Genomic DNA, 13,859 nt, shown 5'->3' with positions numbered 1-13,859 from the left:
CAATGGCTTAAGAATTGTGATACATCTTCTGCTTTGTGCTGCACTGATTTTAAATATCACTGAGATGGTGTTTTTGGGTGTTTGTAAGTCCTTTTTGTTTTTAAAATTGCTTTTAAATAAATCATATAAAAATGCTGTCATTGAATACTGCTATTTAACCAGCATTTTCCCCAAAACACATAATAGAGACCCAGTGGCCAGTATTTAAGATTCTGTGCTGCAAGGTCATTTGTGAGGCTTTGAAGAAATTCTCACATCAAGAATTCTTCAGATACTGTAACTGATTGGGGTGCTGATCACTACAGCCGGAGTCTGTCTGGCTTGTCTTCTAGAACATGAAAGAGTTTCTTTGTTTTAACTGTTTCTAGACTTTTATTGCCACCAAGACTTCTCAAAAACCTACAGAATGTGACAGCAAAAGCTCTTGTAGGAACAGGGCAGATATACAGAAACCCACTTTTCTGCAATCCTGACTAAACTGCAAAAAGTCACTACACCCTACCTGGGGTGCTCACTGTGTGGAGTTTGAATGTTCACCCTAAGGTCACGCGAGTTTCCTCTGGGTGCTCCAGTTTCCTCCTACAGTCCAAAATAAAACACATTCTGGTAGGTTTATAGGCTTTTGGGAAAAGTGGCCCTAGTGCGAGTGTGGGAGTGTTTATGTCTGTGTGGCCCTGTGATGGACTCAACTGTAACCACTTGATTAGTGCAGTTCAACTCCACGCAGGGGAGAAAGGAATATTCAAAGTCAATGCAGAATATTTTTCTTTAAAATACAAAATTCCCTGAATACGTCTATTACTTTAAAATGTGGTTGGATAGTACAAGTATTAGCCATAGAAAACATAATATCTCTCTACGTCGGTGTCTATAGTGTAGGGCTCTGATGTGATAAGGAATTTCTACCAACAAAGCATCAGTGTTCACACTCTTTCTGAATCTTAAGGAGGGAAGTAGTTCCTGGGTCCACCCTTGTGTGCATGCTTACCTGCTGTAATGTGACACTGGTACTGGTAAAAGCTTGATTGTTTACAAATGCAAGGATTTTGTTTTCAAAACTAGAGCAGTTGTGTAAAGAATACATGAGATGTTTTGGAGATTACAACAAATGTTGACAAATTCAGTATGGCTGTTTCCACAATTAATCATTCCATACAAATTCACAGCATTTGTTTTAAAAACTTTAGCAGTCATAAATAAATTCAGTGTTTTTGGGATTACAAACATGGATAAATTCAGGATGTTATGACACTTATTACATACAACAAAGGCATGTTTTTCATGAATTTAAGAAAAGAAAACTAGATTTACAGATTGTGTTTTGGACATATCTTTAAAACATAGCAAGACAAGCAGAATAATGACTTCAAGGGTTGGAGTAATTACATTACAACGTGAAGTAAGTAGAGGGAGTTATTGAACTCAAGCAAAAACAAACCATAATTAATACTTAATTTGCAAGAAAACATTTCGCAGTGAGAGGCATGTCACACACCTGTGTAATACTACCAATGAATGGAGGATTTCACAATGCAACACTATACATCCATGGTACAGCTCACAGAAGTTAAAACTAGATTATACAACATGATTGGATCACTTATACAGTAGAAAATAAGTCAGTTTAATTTAATGCCACTGTTAACGAGGTGGATAAATTGGGAAGCAAGGAATTGTTTTAGCACTTCAAGAAAGCCTTGCAGGTTTTACAGTTCACAATCATTCACACACTTTGTGCAAAACCACCACCAATTATCCAAGTCTCAAAACAAAATGAAACATACTATTCAAAATGGTGCTACCACCTAAATGAAACTGCTCAAAAGACAGCCTCCCCCCTCCACTAAGGACCCAACAGTACATACTGAAACATGGCTGAGATGACTGAAAAACAAATGAAATTACCTTTGCAAGCCTTGCACTTGTCACACTGTTACTGTGAAAGTTGTAACATGGAAACTTGGATAGATGATGGTTCAAATTCCAACATGACCACTAAACAAAAACCAGTAGTAGCACAAGTAGACCCAGGTACCATACAGTACAGAAAAACACTTGCATGGAAGTCTTTCCTGTAAGAAATATACAGTGATAACTTGGGCTTTATTCTGCCTCTGCATCCCGCCTGGGAGTAGGATTAGGCCAGTGGTTTTCATCACAGGCTGGGTCTTGCCTTGTCAGGCAGCAGGGGGAGAGACCCTGGTACTGTATCGGGCTCAAACATTTCCTAAAAGGATAGAGGTATCACATTTAACATTGTTGGATTTGAAGTAGAGCAAAACACCAGTTAATGCTGAAAATCACACTAATAGTACACAGCAGTTTGTCGGGAAACTTACTTGCACATACTGTACTGGCATCACAGTTCTGTCATCTTGAGCGTTTCCTTCAAATGGTACACAAAGGCATCTCATCCACCATCTCTTCATTGGGAGAATTGGCTCAGGGACAGACACTGTCCTGAATGATTGGACCTTGTGCTCAAAGCCACATGGAATCCTTTGCCAGAACCATGATGTTTCTTGCTCTGCAGTAAATAGTTGTGCTCTACCATTAGCTGCTGGTCTCCCAGGTCTACCAAAAAAAAGTTGGGGGGAGATTACCGCAGGCCATGGTAGTTTTACAGTACTAATGTATTCAAGGAACAGTGTCCTGTAACACATTGGTATGGTCCCTCTTGCTCTGCTGTAATGAGCAGTATTCCACAGTATGCAGCAAACAGGAGATAACAGGAGGCTGTAGAACACTGTACTGGTTGTACAATCCCAGTACTGCAGGTTGGACAATTACAGCACAGCATTCAAATGTTCCCAAGATGTAACTTACCCATGTTCATTTCTGGATGTCTGAATACCTGAGGCCACAGTGAAGCAGCTCAAATTTGGCTGGACTGCTGAGCTTTCCTCATAGAAAAATCATGGGCCTCCCTCTCCCTCTCCCTCTCCCTCTCCCTCTCCCTCTCCCTCTCCCTCTCCCTCTCCCTCTCCCAGCATTCCATGCAGCCACTGTTGCAAAAGGCAGGAAAGAGCACCAGCCACCCTTTTATAGTAAAGGTAGGTTTCTGATTGGTGATTATGCAATTAAGGATTCAGTGTTTGCACCTGGAGGAGTGAGTGTTGTTCATCGATGACTGGAGCTCGTTATTGTGAATGTCAGTGCTTTCCACATGTGATTTCACTGATGACAGTGCCTCATGAGAGGACGTGTGTAGTGTTTTGCAAAAAGTTGATCTATAATATTATTTGTGTGGTAAACACGTGAATTGTGCTTATAATTTAGCTGGCATAGTCTTTATTTTGGGACATGTACAGTACGTTCAGTTTTGTAAAATGTGTTTATACAACCAGTATCAGAGTATACATGGAAAAACTGTAAGCTCTAGCTTTTTCAAAAGTTTTATCTTGCTTTGACTCAGATTTTCAAACGACTACATGCTGCTTGAATAAAACCCATATGTTTGAGTCGGACTGCTGGATAGATAACATTAAAGACCTTGAAACGATCAATGCACAGTAAAATTTGGTTTTTCATGCAGGAATAATCATTAGTTTCCTTGCAGGCAAAGAATATACAAGCACGACCCCCAAGAAATGAATCTAAAGGTTTTTTACAGAATTTATATAGAACACTTTATCATCTAAGTAAATAGCAGCTTTCATAAAAAAAAAGTAACATATGGTAGATCACCGTGCAAAGGAATGGGAGTAAATCAGGCTCATTATTCGTAAAAATGCGATTATTTTTTTCAATTATTTGTGCACTAAAGCAAACTATGCATCTGATGGTCTGAAGCACTGTAACGTTTTCTAAACTTTTGCTGCTCACTACTGGAGTTTGCAGTTTGTGACAAGCAAATCACACTGCTTTCTTATTCTTATGCACCCTAATAAACTTTCTGTCTGGATTAAAGCCTTTCATTCATGACATGTCTAATTTGCATGGCATAGAGTAACTTTTCTTATCTTACAGTTTGTTTTTCTCATAACTGCTATGTATATTTCGGGGTTTTAACGACATTTCGGCTCACTATGCAATTAAAATTCAAAGTTACGCACTGCATATGGCATTGCACGGTACAATGTCTCCAAATTGGTTTCGGGCTACTGCACGCAGGAGTGTGGAATTGGTTTTTAGCCGCAGTTCTCGCCATTTACTCGTGGCGGCGCGAGCGCTCATTCCAGCCGGCCGGTGGAGCGCAAGATGGCGGCTGTTCCAAATTCGTAAGGTTGGAGTAGGCCCGAGTTTCTGCAAATCAAACGTTTTTCATTTATGCGTTTTATTCTTATTGCTGTCAAATGGAATTTCCTTATGGGGTTCTGCTGGGTTTTTAAAATCTAAATCAGGCATAGCTTTGTTTTCGGTGGCGTTTTCAGCATTGGATATTATGGAGAAAAGACCCGTTTTTTGTCTTCGGGGTGAGTCGTTTTTTATTGTTACATGCATTAGTTTATTCAAAATGACTTGATGACTCGGTGAATCTATTTTTGAACTGCCTGTTTTGTTAAGATCTTATTTCGTTATCAAATCTTGGGACAATTCTGTTGTTTTCGTCAGCACATTTCATTGAGCAAAATGATTGGTTTTGCAACTGGTTTAGCGCGGTACGCGTTCATGGAGTGCTGTGTTATTTTAAATCAAATGTGTAAGTAAGCATTAACTAATGTAGATCGTATTTTTCTTGGAGGTCCTATATCATAATTGTTTCAACATGTTACCAACACGTGCAAGGCATACGTCTTGTGGATTTGTTAGTAGAAATAACAGTAGCCCTAAAACCTATTTAAAATGATTGATGCATTGTTTATGGGAAATAGAAGGAAAGAAACAGACGCGGAAAGTGATTTTGTAGCCACGTGTTTATTACTTTCACTGTAATGTTTTTAGGTTTTCATTTGTTTACGAAGAAACAATGTTTCCTTGGGTGAGGGCATGAGGACTTGAGCATTAATTCAGCTTGGGAACAAGCAGGTATGACATGGAGGTCATTGGCTAAATTTCGCCCTGTTTACTTTTGCCTCTCAAGGTGCCGAAAGTGTTGAGCAGCCCACCCCTGAAGCTTGATTCACCACGAGGAGAAGCAAAGTGTTTCCAGGACCTTCTAAGCCAGGTAAGACATGGGTTTTTGCTGTAACTGTGTGGAATAATGTCGGTATAGTCTTCCTGGGCTGGAAGTTCTCGGTTTGGTTCTGTAGAGAGGCCTCTGTGACAGCTGTCACCCCGCTGTATCGTTCACACGTGTCTGAGGGATTTCCATGTTGAACCTGGTCAGATTTGCTGGATCTAAGAGGTGCTTTGTTGATCCATATGCAGTGTCTCCAACAGCAACTCACGTAGTCTCTGTGAAACATTTTTTTTTCTTGTGTGAATACGATTGCTGCACAAAAGTATACAGTACATTATTTAACTCATACCTAAGAGCATTCAGATTCTCCTATTGCTTTATGTCACCATAAAATGCCTTATAATCCCAATGTTTTCTTTAGTATGCCCTGTGTTTCTATAGTGCTTGATGCCAAGGTTTTCTTTTTAAAATCTTTCTGCTGGCTGTTACCACTCTCATCACTTTCCAAGACCAAAAAAAAATGAACTCATCTGACCAATTGATGTTCGAGAAAATCTGGCTCCCAGGGATATTTTTTGCTACACACTAGCAACCCAGCCCTGCTTTGTCAACCCTATCCTGATTTATACTGAGATTTTGAAAACCAAATTCTTCAATTACTGTTTCAGTTCTTCAAAATTGAATCACAGGCCCAATGCAGCCAGACTTTGTAGTGCTGACAGTACTACAGTTTGTATTTGAATACCTTACACTTAACATTGCAGTGTAAATTGTTAAAGGGTTATGCAAGATAATTTTTCCAGTCTGATTAAAATCAGCTGTGCAGTGCTTGTGACGTGTGGTTTCTGGATTCTACCACACAGATGTGCAGGAATGTATTGTGCACCTATGTGCACATTGTGAGCTCAGCATACAGTATCTAAAGCACTGGCTGAAATGGCCCAGTGCCTTGAATGTATTGAGCTTAATAGAACGATACAGGAGAAAAAAACTGTGTTCAAAGTTGCTTCCGTGAATACTGAATAAGAGTAAGCAAATGAACAGTCATTCACAAGACTACAAGAAAGTAAGCAATTCAGGAGCTTGCTGATATGGATCAAGGAAGGTCAGAAGCTGTGGACTGTCAGGGTTGTTAGTAGAGGTGGCCCCAGAGGTGGGGTTGTGGGTATTTTGCTTTGTGGGGTTGGTGAGCAATAGACTGTGCAGTGATGGATTCTTATCCAAAGTGAGAGTGCGTTTTTGTTCAAATAGGCCGTCCTAGTCACTTCTGGCTAGCAGAATCTGCACGGATGTGCCCCAGTTCTGTTGTTTCTCATGTCATATGTGTTGTATGCAAATAGGGAGTTTTCGTATAGAAGTGTGGTGCTGTTTTTTTTGCACTGAGCTTATTATTGTATTGATTGTGCAGTTTAGACTCCTGATGGCTGGGAATTACCTGAACATTTAGGTGAGGTCAGTGTTTGACTACACAAAACTTAAAAAACAAAAACTGCCTTTGAGCTGCCACATTGTTTTAACACAGGATGGTTCCCAGCCTTCCTGACTTCATGACGAAGTGCTCTTGGTTGTGGTGGCACTAGTTTTTATGTGCGTTTCCAAACAGCCTGCTTGTTAACAGTTGAGGACTACAGACTCATTTTAAGTGTTTAAGGAAAAGAGCTTTGTGCTTGCCCAGAGTTTTACCTGTGAGGCGAAATGTATTTTGTTGGAAATGAACTGTGCAGTCTTGTTTGGAAATACATATCCAAGATGTGTTATTTAGTCATCTTCTAGCTTGCTAAAGTTTTAAATTGTGCCAGTAATGAATGGGGCTTTTTGAAAAGTGTTGAGTTGCCTGGCGTAGCCATCTGTGCTGGTGAAAAAGCCATTTTTTGACAAGTAAGCAAAATAATTTGACTAGCCGGTTTAAGATTATTAGTCTTCTCCCCTCTTTTGTCAAATGTGTAGTCAACAGGCGTTTTTCACACTTTGTCTTTATGAGGTGTCACTAATGTTAGTCTTTTTCCTGTCTCATTTCAGACGGTGCCAAAGACTCGAGGAGCCTTGTTGCCAGGGGAACACGCCCGAGTCCATCTTTGGTGTTTTAATAAAGAAAAGTGTTTGGCTTCCCTTTGGTGTTACGGATTCCTTATTTCGGTGGCCGCCTCTGGTTGGTGCTCTGGGTCTCGGGGTGAGGCTAGGAATAGACCTGCCAGCCACGTCCACTGTGTTGAGGGAGATAGGTTTTGGAGAAATTTTTTTCCAGCAGGGGAGGGGCTGGGGCTAGGAATAGACCTGCCTGCCACGTCCACTGTGTTGAGGGAGATAGGTTTTGGGGAAATTTTTTTCAGCAGGGGAGGAGCTGGGGCTAGGAATAGACCTGCCTGCCACGTCCACTGTGTTGAGGGAGATAGGTTTTGGGGAAATTTTTTTCCAGCAGGGGAGGGGCTGGGGCTAGGAATAGACCTGCCTGCCACGTCCACTGTGTTGAGGGAGATAGGTTTTGGAGAAATTTTTTTCCAGCAGGGGAGGAGCTGGGGCTAGGAATAGACCTGCCTGCCACGTCCACTGTGTTGAGGGAGATAGGTTTTGGGGAAATTTTTTTCCAGCAGGGGAGGGGCTGGGGCTAGGAATAGACCTACCTGCCACGTCCACTGTGTTGAGGGAGATAGGTTTTGGGGAAATTTTTTTCAGCAGGGAAGCCCCCTCCTCTCCTCTCTCCCCTTATCCCTCTTTTCCACTCCCCCCCCTCCTCTCCTCTCTCCCCTTATCCCTCTTTTCCCCTCCCCCCCCTCCTCTCCTCTCTCCCCTTATCCCTCTTTTCCACTCCCCCCCCTCCTCTCCTCTCTCCCCTTATCCCTCTTTTCCCCTCCCCCTCTCTCCCCTTATCCCTCTTTTCCCCTCCCCCTCCCTCCCCTTATCCCCCTTTTCCACTCCCCCCCCTCCTCTCCTCTCTCCCCTTATCCCTCTTTTCCACTCCCCCCCCTCCTCTCCTCTCTCCCCTTATCCCTCTTTTCCCCTCCCCCTCTCCCCCCTTATCCCCCTTTTCCACTCCCCCCTCTCCTCTCCCCCCTTATCCCCCTTTTCCACTCCGCCGGAAACCAGCTCAAATTTTGTCTATCTCCCTGTTTGGGGAGGAGCCATCCCTCCCCCAGCCCCCGCCCCCTGGAAACCAGCTCAAATTTTGTCTATCTCCCTGTTTGGGGAGGAGCCATACTTTCCCCCCTCAAAACCCTGCCCGCCTTCCCCCAGAAACCAGCTCAAATTTCAAGATTTTCTCCAAAATTATGGTCGTGTTGAGAGGAGCTGTGCCTAAGCCCCACATGCACCTAAGCCCCACCCCACTTTTCCTGCCTTGGTTCCTTCTCTGCACAAAGAGCAGCAAAGCTTGCAAACAATGAAGAGGCAACAAATGGAGCAAAATGCAGTTTTAGTTTATTGAGCACAGTGCAAAAGGAAAATACAAAGCAACAGGAGCAGAACCATCACTGGGACTTCTGTGGAACGAGGTTTCGGCAGCAGAGCCAGACTTCACAGCAGCCATCGGTGTCCTAGACGAGAAAGAATAAGCGTGTTAACATTGCTCCAGTCAATGCAAAGTTTAAAACACAATTGTGCTCAAAATGTAAAATGTCACTGCAAATAAACTACACTCGGCTAACACCAGTGAATTTTAAGGCAAATACAATCAATACATGCAAAGAGAACGTGGTTTGCATGGCACCAGACAGCAGGTAGTCAGTCAAGCAGCATCTCGTAAAGTATAATGGTTTCAAGAGAAAGGAGTGCACAGCTAGCTCTGCCACTGGTCTGAAAGCAGAAGGAAAAGAAAAGGAGATGCAGATTTCAGTTTGGTGCTGTTCTGCTCAAGCAGCAAGGTTAGCAACCTAAATCACAAACTCGAATCTGAGGCATCCAGACCATGTGGCAAAGCTCCACTGAACACACTGGAGGTGGGAGCAATGGGGTTACTGCCACAGCTTGACATACGACTGGTGATACACACAATAAAATCAAAAGATAAAAATGCAACACCTACATTTCAAGAAGCTAATCTACCGGTAGTGGACAAAACAATGGAAACAACAGGGTAAATGAGGGACGCCAAAAACTCAGGCACGAGTTGATACGACTCTGAAGGAAAAAGGTTTCACATCCCCTCTGTAAAATTGTACATGCTGTCGACTCTATGCCACACTGCATACCGTCCATACGGACTGCACACTTGGGTTTAAAGATTTCTTAAGTAACCTTTTATGTGAGTGTTTCCATTTTTTTGTCCCCTACCTATACAATTTACAGCAAGACAAGAGCACAGTGACAACACTTACCGGCTGTGGAAACAGTGAATCCCGCTGGAGTGAGGCTTCAGCAACAGGCAGGTCGTGGCAAAACCGGACTCGCAGCAGTCGTGTTCACCAAGTACCGGCTCTCTTTGTCTAAGGGAGAAGACAACACATGCCCTTTAGAATGCAAGTCTTTGACAAAACGTTTCAAGAGCTGTTGTCCCCAGTTCATGTGTACTGCTGCAGTCAATAAACATGATGCTTTTCTTCAGTTCTTCCTTCAGAATGTGTCAATGAAGAGCTGCTTCTGAAAATACCAACATGATTTCACATGGACATGAAGCAGTGTCACAAAGTGATGCATTTGGCAGGTAAGAAGAGAAGCAATGGTGCACAGGCAAGTCACCGATTCATGGCAAGATGAGTCCAGACCAATTCAGGTGGCTACAGCCAAGCGTAATATTGAGGATTTTTGCTCATTACTGCCTATGCACACCCGGACCTGGGGTGCTATCTGCATGGAGTTCCTCCCACAGTCCAAAAGCATGCTGGTAGGGTAACTGGCTTCTAGGGAAATATGCCCTACATGTGGCTGTGAGTGCGAATGTGCCCTGCGATGGACTGGAGTCCTGTCCAGGGACTACCCTGCCTTGAGCCCATTTCTTGCCGATACAGGCTCCAGCAGCTCTACCTCGACCCTGAATTGGATGAAGCGGTAATAACGTGGATGGGGCCTAAACAGATCTGTACTCCACTTTGCACTACTGTGGCTGGCCTGAAGTCCCTTTACACCTGGTGTGCCACTCAGTCAAGAATGAAGTTCACAATCTTCACATCAGTGTTCATTATATTTTGTCCAAAAAAGAAACACTATCCATGCTTGATAATGACTAACCATACTGAATAAATTATTTAATATAACCTGATCATTCATGACTAGAGTGACTGTTGCATGAGCCCTAACTCACCTGTTCAAGAAGAGTACTGGTCAGGTCATGAGGTGGCGATATGGTCTGCTGAATATCAAGCCTAGTGAAGATAAAGGAAAAAAAAGCACAAATGAACCCATATGTCCTCTATATTAAATTAATAACGCTGAGATGAGAAAGTGACAGTCAAAGGCCCTACTCACCAGACTTAGGACGCACTGAACATGTAGGTTTCCGTGAGTAGCGAACAGGCACATGCTGGCCCAGGACCCAGGAGAGAGAAAAGAAACCGTAAGAAGTCCTATAAGACGGCGACTGCAACCTTGAGTTCGGCAGGCATGTCCGATGTGCAGCTCGTACTGTGTTACCACACATGACACTAGCACGCACCATTCACAGGAGACCCCCTGCTGATGAGAAATATTAATCAGCAAACCAAATTGACATACATGACATTTGTTAAATAAAATGTCAGTGCACCTGCTGCACAGATTGTCATTTTCCTGATAGCTACCTGCAGCAAAGTGACTGACGTTTCTTTCCACTCAGTCAAGTTACAATTCTCTTTTTTTTGCCATGCTGTAAATATAATGTAGTTTCTCATAAATCATGCTAGAGTAGCATATTCGGGGATTACTGAAAAACAAAACATCCACAGATGCGATGAAAAAGACCACTCCTCCATCAATGCTGGATTCAGATTGGAAAAAATAAGAATAATTAAACAAGTGTGGCACAAAAAATGTGCACCGACTTTCAAAACCACTGATACCCTAGGGAGTATTATTTATTATTTACAAGTGGTGCTGGAGTAGACAATTTGGGGTTTACTGAAAACCAAAACCTAGATCGAACCAAAAAGACCACAGCTCGATCTACACTGGATTCGGACCAGAAACAATAAGAATAAACATGTGGCAAAAAAGAGGATCTCCCCAGGAAGCAAAACCTTTATTTGTATAACTTCTGTGTGGAGTGGACACATTCATACGAACAATGTTTAACAAGTTAAAAAAAATCATCATTATTTCGTTCCAACTTCTTGAGGTCACAGTTCCAGCCACTGTATGGGAGACAGACGTTCTGCAAAATAATGCCAATAAAAAAGGACATTAATATTCAACATGGTTAACCTATAGAAGATGGTTTCAAATCCTTTCCTTGACGAGGAAAACTGGAAAACAAAAATTACAACAATTTCAATGTTCACATCAAAAGAACACTTCTGTGTGTATCCTTGGCAGGATACTGTTGCTCATTGTCTTGTGCTCTTCAGAAATTTCTAATCTGCCAATACATTACAGGCAAATGAAGTCCACGTGTGACAGCAGCTGCTATCAAACTCCTCTTGTAGTGCTTGATGGCAGCCTGGCTGCACGGTGCTACACTGCCCATGTCCTGGGTCCTCACCACCTGCCCTTCATGCAGACTCATCCTGAAGTGACAACATGCCAGCAGGACAGTGCGTGTTCTCCTGCTGCTCTTGTAAACCCAGCTGACATGCAGGATGAGAACCAGACAGTCAAAGCCATGAAGGCCCTACTCACCAGACAAAAGCTCCACTGAACACGTAGATTTCAGTGACCAGCGAACAGGCACATGCTTATCCGGGATCTGGGGAGAGAACCGAATCCCTCTAGACAGTGACCACACCACGCTGCAAGAGTGGCACTGCACATGTGCAGCTTGGAATGCGTGTCCACACACGACACTAGCATGCGCCGTTCAAAGGAGACCCCCTGTTGATGAGAAACATTGAAGAGCAAAATCAATCAACTTTTTTTTTTTGGTCCCTTTAATAAAATTTTAGGTCATCTGCTACACAGATCGTCGTTTTCCTAATAACTATCTGCAGCAAAATAACAATTAAGTAATGTTTCTATTGAGGCTCAATATATTTACAATTCTATTTATGAAAGACTAGCAAAATCAGGGTTTATAGAAAACCAGAGTTCATGTCCAGAAAAAAAAACACCATGTCTCGATTTGCACAGGATTCAGAGCCGAAAAAACCAAAAAGTTAAATAAGGGTGGCACATAAAAAGCACACACTTTCGGAAATTACTTACTCTTGGTCTTCTTATGCAGCGAAGCCGTTTTGTTTGTATTATTCGTACAGGGAGTGGAAACAACAATAAAACCTGGAAAAGAAAACATTAAACAGCTTCAAACTATTTGCAACATAAAAGACATTCGCCTTTATTTTCATCCACAACCGTTAAAGTATATTTGATAGCGTTTAATACGGAGATTATCTAAACCATTTTATTTCATTTTCCTTAAAATCGTACCACCACCAAACACACGCCGGGAATTCACTCACACACCTGCAGTAACTCCGTCCCAGACTCCAGGCGTTCACCCCCGTTCAAACAGCGCAGAAATGCACTGTTCGTTCAATAAAAGGACATCTTTCTGAAAAGTCTCGTACCTGAATGAAACCTCAAAAACAAAAACACTGGATTCTAGCCAGTTCTGGGTAGAAAAATAACATTTTAAACTGTGTAAAAAGAGAAACGCTGCCCCGCAAACCGCAGGCGCCGCCATCTTGAATCTGACCCACGCGTGGAGGGGGGAGAGAGCCGCACTCGTGGGGAATTTATGTCAGGTGGTAGTGACGTAAAACGCCCCTAAGTTCTGCAATTACGTCATTCGTCCCCTTTTTGTAAACCCCTTTTAGTACTTTAATCTCGTGCAATTTTCCCCATTCTTAGGGGTGTGACCTAGAATGGCCACCCCCCTAAAAATACCGGCCCGGTGCAGACCCGGCAGCTGGAAAACGCACTTCGCCGGTGGAGCGTGATCGGACCGTACCCGGGTTGGATTCGAACCCGCTCGGAGCGAAGACGTACCGGGGGGGCTCTAGGCTACTCTAAGCCACAGGGCTTAGAGCCTGGTTTTCAATAGCTGTGACGCTGACTTTGCCCGCTACGCCACCTGGCCGGTGCGCACGACCTCATTTTTATCTTATTTGAATTATAGTCGCACATTTATTTAAAAAAAAAAATTAGAATCATATTTCTAAAATGAAACATTTGAATCGCTGTTAATCTTAATGCCTTATGAAACTGGATGGCTTTAAGCACACCCCAAAGCACGAAGAAATGTTGTAATTATGAGGAAAAAATCAAAACGTTTAAAAACATTTTAAGTTTCATCATGTTCTCATATAGTAAAAAGTAAATCGCACTCTTTCAGCGTGATGCTATATGCAGACAGATGAAATCGTTCAGTTAGAGGCTACAGGACGGCTTTTCTTTATTTAAAGAAAAAAAAATCAAAGCATGCGTAGAACATACAGTACATGTGGGTCTACATAAGTTAAGCATCATTTTGTAATTCTACAAAGGTTTTTTTTGTTAATATTGCACTGTATATTGCCTGTATGTCTACGAAAGTATATATTTCCAAATCAGTATTTTTTTTCCTTGACGGCACCCCCGTGGTTTTATTTTTAAAGTAGCTTTTGTGAAGCAATATTGAATTTCTAAGTAAAAATGTGACAACAAAAATGAGAAAAGATCACACCTGAATCTGGAACACGTTGTATACTGTATGTAACGTGCGGTACTTTACTTCCTGGTTGTTCGCTGTGCATCAATG

The 13,859-nt window shown here is 42.4% G+C and overlaps 2 long non-coding RNA genes across 3 annotated transcripts; one reads left to right on the top strand and one right to left on the bottom strand.

Annotated features, from left to right (window-relative positions):
- Positions 1-4,149: 4,149 nt before the first annotated feature.
- Positions 4,150-7,170, top strand: LOC148816860 (uncharacterized). Its single transcript, XR_016094670.1, has 3 exons — positions 4,150-4,415; positions 5,024-5,107; positions 7,082-7,170. It is a non-coding gene; the product is annotated as an uncharacterized LOC148816860 (long non-coding RNA).
- A 1,285-nt stretch (positions 7,171-8,455) lies between these two features.
- LOC148816859 (uncharacterized) lies at positions 8,456-12,849 on the bottom strand. 2 transcript variants are annotated; one of them, XR_016094639.1, is made up of 7 exons: positions 12,688-12,849; positions 12,326-12,397; positions 11,804-11,995; positions 10,460-10,666; positions 10,296-10,356; positions 9,373-9,480; positions 8,456-8,592 (listed from the first exon to the last, which is right to left on the bottom strand). It is a non-coding gene; the product is annotated as an uncharacterized LOC148816859 (long non-coding RNA). The 2 variants fall into 2 exon arrangements; XR_016094638.1 differs by having other exon boundaries at positions 12,584-12,848.
- Between the last annotated feature and the right edge of the window lie 1,010 nt (positions 12,850-13,859).

This window comes from Atractosteus spatula, chromosome 22 (genome assembly GCF_055471065.1).
Source record: "Atractosteus spatula isolate fAtrSpa1 chromosome 22, fAtrSpa1.hap1, whole genome shotgun sequence".
In the NCBI taxonomy this organism is placed as follows: Eukaryota; Metazoa; Chordata; class Actinopteri; order Semionotiformes; family Lepisosteidae; genus Atractosteus; species Atractosteus spatula.
Note: the sequence above shows the minus strand (reverse complement) of the source record. Positions and strands in the feature narration are given on the sequence as shown.